We start from the raw sequence: 12,662 nt of genomic DNA on the forward strand, positions 1-12,662 counted from the left end.
CTTCTCTTCCATAGTAATAAACTGATAGGCGTATAGAGGATCAGCTAATCAAAATGTATTTTGTTCAACGGAGCAAAAATTGAAGGTAATTTTAAAATTTTATTCTATATTGTTTTACAGTTCATATATATTCCTTCTTTCAAATTGCTTCAAAATGTATATTGTCCCATTGAGAAAACATTCAAATGATCAGAATGTGCAACAAACCCTATTCAGTCCATCAAATTTGATTTTATATTTTCTGTGTCACAAATTTCTTTCCTTTAAGGGACATTATGCCATCTGATTAGTTGCTCCTTAGTATACTGAAGCATTTCTCTTTGATCTAGAGGATCTCTAAGAGGGAATGTAAAATACTTCAAGATATGTAGTTTGGAATAACATAGGTCGATTTAACTTGCCCGAAGTCTAACGGTTATGGAGAAAAATTTAGGGGAAAAAATACTGGAAAGTTTTGCGTTTCCGTGTACGTACTATGCTTGACGTGTTACGCTAGATCTTTTGTGAAGCATTTGAGCATCGAAACGCCAGCGCAACACATACAACTTAATACACGTTCACTTGACATTTAATCCGTGTATTCGCATAGTGAATTTGTACACATACTTATTTCTGTTTATGTTTTTTTGGTGGCAATGCATTGGCTGCTGCTGAGAAATATAGACGACGTTTTCCCAATCGAAGGGTTCCATCTAGCTGTGTGATTTACCGTGTTTGTTATCCGAAACTGGCAAGCTACCAAATGTTTTTCATTGAGTTCGGAAAGAGAAGCTGTACCGGTACCTGCATGAAATCCATAAGAAAGGCAATTTTTCTTGTGTAATTAATTATATTTTTCCTTACTCAATATTTATTTAATTATGAAATAAACTCATTGGAACAACACGAGATGCAGCGTTTTCAATAATGTATTCTATCACAATGTTCCAAAACGTAGAAATATGTCAGTAATGCCTCTCTCGATTCAAAAGTTCGCTCATCAATAACTTCTGTGTTTGATGTTGCGGGTTCGATCCCGGCCCAGGTCGATGGCATTTAAGTATGTTTAAATGCGACAAGCTCATGTCAGTAGATTTACTAGCATATAAAATAACTCCTGTAGGACAAAATTTCTACACACCGGGGATGCTGATACAACCTCTGCAGTTGCGAGCGTCATTAAATAAACAATAATTCAATAATAAAAATTAAATTTTGGACATAGGTATAGGCCTATCAGGTTAATTCCATCTAGATTAAACTATACTACATTATGTGGTATATGTATGTATGTATGTATGTATGTATGTAGGCCTACGTATGTACGTATGTACGTACGTACAGTTGTCAAAAGAAAAAGTGGCCGCTCTCCAGAAGCAAAGTTCCCTTCGGGTATCTTCCCTACAATTCGGAGACAGGCGATGTTACATGTTGTTGTACCACGTTACCTGATATCTACAGTTACAATTCAAGTATTCTTTGTGTTACTTAATAGCTTAATGGAGCGTTCCGTCTTGTTATGCGTGAGGTCCTGTGTTCGAATACAGCAGCGATGCCCAACCCCTTTTCATAAGAGCTAATGACGTCACAGCGTGGCTTTACCCCACCTCCTTCGTTTGGAGGCATGACCGAGGATGAACCACTTCCCCTACTTTTATTCACTCAGGGGCGGCTGACTGTAATGGCAGGTTCCAAGGCAACCAAACATACCATTTTCCAGAAAGAGTGGGAGGAAGAATATTTTTGTGTTGCAGAGGAAACGACGATCAAGTGTCTTATTTGCAAAACTCATTTATCGTGGGTTTCACGATATAATATTAAACGGCACTTCGAAAAATACCATCATACTGATTATGGCAAACATATTCTATCAGGTAAGCAATCATTGACATCACTTGCTATTAGAGTTTGAATATATTTGCTGAGTTTTAAATTGACTATCTAATTAATAAATTTCACTTGCAGGTGAAGCAAGATTACAGAAACTAAACAATATGAAAGCACCAACTCCTGACGGCTTTAGTACTGGCAATGTTGTTAGAGTTTCTTATAGAATTGCTGAACACATTGCAAAGAATATGAAGTCTTTTAACGAAGGGGAGTTCATAAAAGATTGTTTAATTATAGCAGCCGAAGAAGTTTGTCCCAATGTAATACCCGCTTTTCAGTTACTAAGTCTGTCTCGAAATACCGTGACAAGACGTGTGGAAGAATTGGGATGTGATATATAGAGACAGTTACAGGACAAAATAAAATCATTAACATGTTTTTCTCTAGCGTTGGATGAAAGCACGGACAGAACTAATGAAGCTCAATTGGCTGTGTTTTTGAGGGGGCTTACTAGTGAATTTAGTATTATTGAAGAGCTTCTATGCGTAGTTTCTCTTAAAACACACACGTGAGGTGAAGATATTTTCAATGCTGTGCGAGATGTTGGTTGCAGATTAGAACTTCCTTGGGCAAAACTAGTTAGTGTTGCGACCGATGGGGCCCCGTCGATGAAAGGGGATGAAAATGGGTTTATTGGCAGACTAAGGAAGTTTCTAAGGAATATGGATATGCCCTCTGATTTTTTGTCTATACACTGCATAATTCATAGGGAGGCTTTATATGCAAAATCAGTTGCTTTAAATAATGTTATGTCCGTTGTTGTGAACTGCGTGAATTTTATTAAATCAAGCTCCCTTCGCAATAGACAATTTAAAGAGTTGCTAGAAGAGCTAGGATCTCATTATGAAAATGTGCCATATTATTGTCATGTCAGGTGGCTCAGTCGAGGTGCCCTGTTAAGACGTTTCTTCTAGCTACGATGTGAGATAAATAACTTCATGAAAAAACAAGTAAGCATAAAAATGTAAAATACTCATATTTAGTATCCATTATAACGTACCCCTAAATTATAACTGGTTTGTTATATTTTATAATATTTATTATTTGTAGGGTCATGAAGTTCCAGAACTAACTCAAGAAGAATGGCTGTGTGACCTGGCTTTTTCGACCGATCTATTTCATCACCTTGATATCCTAAATATGAGTTTGCAGGGGAAAGATAAAACGTAATTAGTTTATCTGACGCAGTGAATACATTTATGACAAAATTAACACTATGGCAAAGTCAACTGGAAACTGACGACTTATATCATTTTCATTCCTTGGAATCAATTTTTACAATAAATGTCACTCTGTTAGAAAAATATGTAACAATTATAAAGGAACTATATGACACTTTCGAGTCCAAATTTCGAGACTTGAAAACAATAGAGGCGAAAATTAGTCTTTTTAACAACCCGTTCAATTTTGCTTGCAAAGATGCTCCGCATGATCTGCAAATGGAACTAGTTGCTTTGCAGAAATTCTACAGCCACGAAATGTTCTCAGAAAGAAGGTTGGGATTTGTTTAAACCTTTACCCAGGGAAATATTTCCCAGATTGCGAATGTTTGCTGCGAATTTAATGACAATCTTTGGTTCTACATATATCTGCGAGCAGATGTTCTCGAGAATGAATCAAATAAAAAGCCAATCTCGTAATAGAGTAGGGCACGAACATTTGGTCCACCTTTTAAGACTCTGTTGTTCATCCTTTGCGGCAAACATTGACGAACTGGTTGGAAGTAAACAGTGCCAACAAAGCCACTAACAGAAAAGGTGTTCAAGATGCTTATTTGATTTTCTTTCCATCACAGAATAATGACATTGAAATTAACTGAAGCCGTCACTGTAATAAGAGAAGTTTGTGACGTCATGAGTACATGAATGCGTAGTAGCTTCGTAAAGAGAGAGTGGAGGTAAATCCGCCGATTCCTCTTGCGGTTAAGGTTGGGCATCGCTGGAATACAGCCTTCTGCTTTTTTATGTTCTTTTTTGTTTTGTTTTTAAGACGAAGATAGAAAATATACATAATTGCTCCTTTATCTTTTATGATTACTTTAGTAATTAACATCAAGCTCATGAATGTATTATGTCATGACTTTATCATTATTTATTATGGCATTATGGCAGCAAATGGAAAGAAAAAAAAAACGATTTTATTCTAAACAAAAATCTGTTTCGTGACATATTCAAAACAAACTTACTGGTATTTGCCTTAGAATATTAAAAAAATTAGTCGTTCAAAAAACAAAACAAAAAGCCACGGTACAGTATATTTAGTCTATCTTCCCCACTTCTAGATCATATCTTGCAGTCGAGTGGGCATGGAATCGACTAGAGTCTTTTCAAATAGCGACTGTTCTCAGCTACGACATTCCAAGCATCCTGGACATACATAAGTGTTCTGCCCATGGGCAGGTCTTTCAATGCAAACCCAACATTCTCCAATCTTTCCTATTTTCTACCTTCCTCTTAGTCTTCGCACATAATCCACATATCTTAATGTCGTCTATTATTTGATATTTTCTTCTGCCCCGAACTCTTCTCCCGTTCACCATTCCTTCCAGTGCATCCCTCAGTAGGCAGTTTCTTCTTAACCAGTGACCTAACCAATTCCTTTTTCTCTTTCTAATCAGTTTCACCATAATTTTTTCTTCATCCACTTTTTCCAACACAACTTCATTTCTTCTTCTGTCTGTTCACTTCACACATTCCATTTTTCTCCACATCCACATTTCAGACGCTTCTATTCGTTTCTCTTCATTTCATCGCAATGTCCACGTTTTTTCCCCATATAGTGCCACACTCCACACAAAACACTTCACTAATCTATTCCTTAGTTCTTTTTCCAGAGGTCCGCAGAAGTTGCTCCTTTTTCTGTTAAAAGCTTCGTTTGCTCATCTTTGCAGTTTTTCTTGGGAAGGATAAATGCGTTAACTTCCCATTACTTTCCGCACACCACTGTCTCTTTCGATTCTTAATAGATCCCAGTGGCCCAAGCGTGGCGATGAGAGAGTGGATTTGACTAATTGGGCCCTTCGGACTTCACCGAAATTCACCGCAAGGGTTAAATATTAGTTCTATCAGGATTTTTGACCTGACCAGATACCGGGAAATCCCAATTAGCCTTTGCCCCCCCGCATCCTGGATGAACTTCTACAAATCATCAGAAAATCTTGGAGAGAGATTGGGTCAATTTTTCCGCAAATGTTTCTTTACTTGTACCCTCGTAGTTCAGTCGGAAGAACGTCGGAATTTAGATGTAAACATCTCAGTTTCAATTCCCCTGACTCCTTTTCATGTTATTGTGTTTGAAGATAGTATAATGTAATAATATAAAAAGAAAAAATTAACATGAGTATTATGCAACTGTATTGTTCCAAACCTAATATTAAATTTGTTATTTATGTCGCTAAAGAACGATACCAGAATATAAATAACTTGAATATTATTTATATCGCAAACAACGATAACAGAATATAAATATATATTATTTTAATGTACCGAAGTACATATGATATGCGTAAATCACTTCGTGATTTAAGACGGAGCATATTCCGCCGGATCCCGGCCAACTAGTCACTCATTACGAGTGCACCTCAGCACATGTGTGGACTTCGGTCCTAGCTTCATAGATATCTATGACGTAGTGCAGAGGGCGGCCACTAGAGGGAACCCAAGAGTTGGAACTTAAAACTGAGACGATTCTTCCGACGCCGGGGTGGAATCCGGTGTGGCTTAGTGGATAAAGCATCAGCACGTAGAGCTGAAAACCCGGGTTCAAATCCCGGCGCCGGAGAGAATTTTTCTCCGTTCCATTACTCTTTCATCGTAGAATATAATTCAATATTATTTAAACAGGATCACTAAAGGGCGATAACAATATAAATGATAAATATCGGTTTGTTTAATTAATATAAGATATTATATAATATATAATTAATTATTTAAATAAAATAACCTATTTTACAAAGAAAAATAATTATTTATATTGCAATAATTACTTATATAAAATCAGAGTATTTATATCGCGAGAGAACAATAACAGAATATACATAACTTGAATATTATTTATATCGCTAAAGAACGATAACAGAATATAAATTATAATTTGAATATTATTTATATCGCTAAAGAGCGATAACAGAATATAAATGATAACTTGAGTATCATTTATATCGCTAGACAACGATAACAGATTACAAATTATGACTTGAATATAATTTATATCACTAAAGAACGATAGCAGAATGTAAAAAAATTATAACTTGAATAATATTTATATCGCTAAAAGAACGATAACAAAATATAAATAGCTTGAATATTATTTATATAAAAAAACGATAACAGAATATAAATGTTAACTTGAAAATTATTTGTAACGCTAAACAACGATAACAGAATACAAAATATAATTTGAATATTATTTATATCACTAAGGAACGATTAAAAAAATAAAATGAAAACTTGAACACGACCCGAACTCTTACTCTTCGAATCATTAAGCGAACACTCTACCGCTGGTCTATGAGACGCAGATATGGAATAATCTCATAGTTCCGGAACTGCTTCTACAAGGACATGCATCGTGTAACATCTCCGGGACCCGAAGTGGACTTAGAAAATTTTCGCTGTTCACGAGTGCGGTCAGTTTAGTTTTTTTTTTTTTTTTTTTTTTTGACAAAGTACCAGGACAAGAACATAGGCTACATTAAAATTGGACAGATGAGCGTTAAATTAAAAATTAGAGAAAAAAAAAATAAGGCATGTATGATATTAAAATGGGCTATCCTACAGTCGATTGTCTTTTATTGACATCATCCAATCACCTCTTCTTCCGTTGTAAAAGCGGCCATATTGTTATTGAAATATTAAATAAAATAACATTACATTAAATTTACGTAAATGAGGGCGATCTCTTGATTGAATGTGTCATGTAGCATGAATATACAGGGACATCATTTTATTTTTACTTCAGTTTTTATTGTACCTGAGTTTTTTAATGTACTTCACTCCCACCCCTTCTACTAATGAAGTTCAACCGTCCTCCATACAGAACCAAGACTGCATACACAGTCATAGTAGCCTTAGTAAACAGTATGTTCCAAAAATATGTTCGCGTTTTTCAGTGACGAAAGAGCTTTCAATATTGAATCATTTTCGCACAGGTACTGTAATCCATTTGCCTACGTCGTATCCCGGTTTCCCCCACCAGCTTTTATTCGCTAGCTAGTGGCTGGGATGTCTTAACTTTTTTCTGAGAACATTAATTTCTGTTAGGAATTGGACGTCTACGTAATATTATACAACTGTTTAAAATAACTTAAATAAAAGGCCCTTGTTAAGTAATTAACTGCCATGTGATTTCCCCCCTTTCTACGACCCTACGACATAACCACTTGGACGGATAGTAGATAGTATGTCTGAGTATCTTTATTTTTTCGGATCGGGCAGAAGTGAAGACTGAATTTACAGTACGTAAGGTACTCTTTTATAGAATAGGTTCAGAATTATTTCAACATGAGTTAAAAGTACGAAGAACGAAACTGGTAATTGGGATTACGTACAATAGTCTATAGTGCGATAATATGCACATTAGAACTGAAGCCTGTATCGAAATGAACGGCCACCATTTTAAAAAATGTGTTTAAATATCCATATTATGATTATTTTTCAATTTAACTTCATTGTCTATATTGTACGCTAATGTGCTATAGACAGTATAATATACACTGCATAATGAATACGTCCACATGGACAGCTCAGTTCATGAGTAAAAACACTCATTGTTAATACTGTACTGTATTTTTATTAATCAAAAACCTAATGAAAATGATCAAACTCAAAATTGCGATATTTCCTAGTTTACATAAATGGATGAACTACTTTTCTTCCCTCCTATACCTAGTAAAGTATTTGTTAGTATATTACGCCAGTATCATCGAACTCCAGTCGTGGAACGGGGTAGCAAACGGCGTTAATCCAGAGGTATAGGCAAGTTAATATTAAAAAAGTTAGTAAAAATAAAATGATGTGCCTGTACAATATAGGCCTAATATGGTATAAAAACACATTTTTATTTAACAGTTAAGAATTCAAAATCAATCATAATAGGCAGCAAACATGAAATCATTTATAGCATGTAAATTCAACCGGTTTACTGCATAGATCTCTGTAGCGTAGTAGTAAGTGAAAGACTTTGGTGTAGAGGAACCCAGGTTCGAACGTGTGGTCAATGTATTTCTTTTTATTATTTTGATAATTTATTTACATTATTTTAGATGCGTTATTGTATTTTAACCGACATAAAGGGAGTTTTAATACATAAATAATATATCCGTAGTATTTTATTTATGCTGTCTCAAATAAAGTTACCATACAATTATGTGAATGTACGTACGTAAGCGCACTGAAAATAACAATGTATTAATTCTAAAATATATGTTTTTCAATGTATTGTTGTTCATGTCCGAATATGTGTTATTGCTAAATTATATCTGTATTATCATGTTGTGAATGTATAGTAGTATATATGTTAAGTCTACTGCAAATAACAATGTTAGTTTTTTAAATAAACTTCTGTTAAAATATTTTTTAAGTCCAAAATGATTTATTACGAGATTATTCTGTATTCTGTACATGAAATAAAAATTACATAATTAATATACATTATTTTAGATACATTATTTTATTTTAACACGACATAAAGGGGATTTTACTACATAAATAATATATCCGTAGTATTTTATTTATGCTGTCTCAAACAAAGTTACCATACAATTATGCGAATGTACGTACGTAAGCTCAATGAAAATAACAGTCTATTTATTCTAAAACATATCTTTAAAAATATTGTTGTTCATGTCCGAAAATGTGTTATTGCTAAATTATATCTGTATTATCATGTTGCAAATGTACAGTAATATGTATGTTAAGACTACTGGAAATAACAATCTGTTAATTTTTAAAATAAGCTTCTCTCAAAATATTATTCTTAAAGTTGAAAAATGATTTAAAGTGAGATTATACTGTATTCTGTACATAAAATAAAAATGAGATAATTAATATACAGTATTATGTACGAGTATTTGTAAGACACCATTTTTCAAGTCATTGTTAAGAAACTGGGTATGACATAAGCGGGAATAAAGCGGTTAAGGGATACAAAATTCTACAATCCTAATATATATATATATATATATATATATATATATACGGTATTTTTTATTTTCATATTGATTATTTGATACGACCGATAAAGAGGTAAATTTTAACTCACCATGATACCCCAAGGGGCTCAGACTGGGAACAAGAGAAATTCCTATTTATAGTCAACTCTCTTTAATCATCAAGCGAAAGTACACATAGAAGGAAATTGCATTAAATTTGTGTCAGCACAGCTTTAGATCAGTGTAGAACATTGAGTCTATGCTAAACGGATGTAAAGGGACCGAGGGGATATTTTTGTTCTGCTAAACTACAAGACAAAGCTAACAGTAAGGTACATGATGACATCTTTTCTTTTCGGTGCCTGATCTTCAGATGTTTTAAATTGTGTTAATCTTGGCAGGCGTTTTGGCTAAGGAGGTCATTAATTCATGTAAGTAACGCTATGTAAAGATTCATCTTTAGGGATGAGGAAAGCTTAGTAAAGACAGTAATTCGTCTTGGATTTCCTTTAGTTGTGTTGCCGAGATCTCCTTAATTCTGAACCAAAAAGGAAAACGCGGGCAACGCCGAGTGCTTTTAGCTAGTAGGCTGTATACGGGAAACCATATGTTGCTGATTGGTTCCTTATGGATTTATAATTACGTTGGAAACATAAGCGAAATATGGAAATTGGCTTCTGATAAAGCCGACAGTTGAAATAATAATAATTGATTGTAGTTCGATAACTATATGAATTAATACTAAAAATGTGAAATAACGCTGTGATACTGAATTGGTGAGCGGTTGAATGATCGTGTGACGGGTTCTCAAAAACGACTAACTGTCTGTGTAATGGAAAAAAATCTCTCTATGCGATATACGTAGATTATGTTACAGAAGGGATACTTTCGAGTCAGTACGTTAGGGATTATAGAGTTTGAATATAATTATTTAACATTTTAATGTCTCTTTCATGAAACAGTCTCTTAAGAAGCAATGAAATAGTGTTAGGGAAATGATTAAGATATTTGTTTATTTAGATTATAGATCTTCCCGGACACTGTTACTACAGCAGTGTGAAGAATTCATTATTTCTAAGATGGAAAATAGTTACCTACTTTACTGTTTTGAATTGTTTTGGAGTTAACAAAGATTTTAGCCTTGAAATATAAAACTGTAGTCCTAGATCGGCTACCTGTTAGAACTAGTAATATGAATAATACAGATATTAGAATAGATAGGTAGATTTAGCTATCTAGGATCCCTATTACCGATTTCATGATAGACGTATTCGAAAAGGAGAACGTCATCTTCCTTGACTTCATACGCGACACATGTGATTTGAGGCTCACCACGAGAACGAAGACTACGAAACTCGAAGGTTCGTGCATCGACATGATCTTCGTAAGGCTGTCAGCAGCATACTGCATCGGACATTCGTCCCGGGTTGCAGCCTCATAAGAATGCGTGCAATGACTATCACATCGGACTGTCCGAGACAAAACCGCCTTGTCTGAGACAGAATATCCGATCCAGTATGCTGCAGCCTAATAAGAATGCTTGTAATCACCATCACATCCGACTGTCAGAGACAAAACCGCCTTGTCTGAGACAGAATGCCCGATGCAGTATGCTGTTGGTCTAAGAAATCTGGACGGCTTACGATGCAGCCACCAGACACCTGTATGATTCATATCATATCATCGCCCTGTTCTTGCAGTGCATGATTTCATTGAATGTGTGCAGTGCTTTGATTTTTGCGCCCATACTCAACCTCGTTTCGTTTCTCGCTCCCCCATACGTAGTTTTACATAAATATATCCGACATTGTAAATCTATTCACCTGTCAATAGGTCATCGCACCAACATGTAGTTATATGTAAAGATATGCAGCTTAGTAAAGCACCTATCGACAAGTGATAGCATCCACACGTAGTTCTACGTAGAGGTACGCATAGTAGTAAAGTTATGCACTTCTGGACAGATAATCTCATCCGCACATAGTTTTACTTAAAGATAATGTAAGCCTTTTGCGTCTTAAATAGTGGTACATAAAAGCTGTCTTTTATTTTGATACACGAAAAAATAATTCACTCTGTATGTCTTGTAAATGACCATTCATGAGAATGAACTGTAAACAGCAGTAATATTCTCAGAATGGTAAAGTAATAAATTTCTGCGAAACACACAAATTACATTGGGAATAATGTGACTCATCTTCATAACTTCAATTTATATAAGTTTTTAGCTGATTTCAGAGCTATGACTGAGTTTATCTAGAGGGGTAAGGACTTATGCGCTTTAAAATAATTCATTCATGAATTCAGAAATGATCGCTCTGCAAAGCGTTGAAGACTGAGGTGATTTAAAGGATATTATGTAGTTTGAGAGCCATACGACATTTAATGGTAGTTATATAGCTAGTGTCATTACAACAAAAGAATCTACGAAACCACAACAAAGGCACCGTGGTAACTGGTAGAACATCAGAACAGATTGGATATTACAACCGACCAGCACCATGCAGAAGCCTGGTGTTCTGTTCTCTTGTTAGAAACTTCGTTGAGGTAGACGGTACAATGTAAATCACACACACATATACCGATGGCTTAGTGCACATGTGTTAAGTACATTTTCCGGTCAAATTGAGTTAAGTACAAAATCGAAGTCCTGTGAGGTGTATCTTTACTGTGCACAAAGTGGGAAGTGAATAATAAAAATTTTCCTATGTTAGGTTTAGTTTTTGAGAATGGATGTTAATTGAAGTGTAATCAAGTATTGAAAATTAAAACTTATTTTCCTCAAAATTAAGAAATTAGCACTTACTGTACAACATGTGTGCAGTAAGCCACATGCGTACACACACACACCATTACAGGAGTTTAGGAGTTGGGGGCCCAATTGTAAAAATTATTTGCTAGCTCCATGTTCATAGAGAAGGTTTGTAGAATCTACACCGGTAAACACAGTTTATTACAGAATTATGTATTCATTATACAAAGAAATGAATCAAGTTATGCATTGATAAAGTCTATACGATTTCATGCAAAGTAAGCGTACAAGTAAACGAACAGTAGGATATTACGATACCAGATCGGTAAGTGCTTTTTACAAAAACGAGAATAAGTTTGAAAAACGAGCAGACCGAGTAACGCACTTCACAAACATGTATTGTACAACAGTTTTTTGCACGATCATATTTTTAAAATTGCAAATACAATATAGACTACTATTTTGCATTGGAAATTTAGAGCAATAATATTCCAAAGCCTTCGCAAAACTGCACTGTAATGGTGACTAAGTAACAAGTGCATTGTAATGGGTTATTTCAGTTGTATGTTATGAAGAATGGTTTCCCTAGCAACAAGTTTCTGTGTGTGAATTCTAACTTCCAAGACCTGACAACAATAGCTGTAAATTTAATACAGTAAAAAATACGATCGTGCAAAAAATAATGCTGTATGTTGATTAGGCCTATTTTTAGATAGTCCAAATATCTAGAATTGTGACTGTGCAAAGATTTAACATTGCTATATACGCTCCAACAAGCGTTTCGTCTCTCCAAGGGATAAATTAAGGAGTTATGTACAGCTTACAGCAGTAAAATGTTTGGATATATTGAGCATTTTTTCCTCGATTACTGTATCTTGTAGAATATTGCAA

This window comes from Periplaneta americana, chromosome 1 (assembly GCF_040183065.1).
Source record: "Periplaneta americana isolate PAMFEO1 chromosome 1, P.americana_PAMFEO1_priV1, whole genome shotgun sequence".
NCBI lineage: Eukaryota > Metazoa > Arthropoda > Insecta > Blattodea > Blattidae > Periplaneta > Periplaneta americana.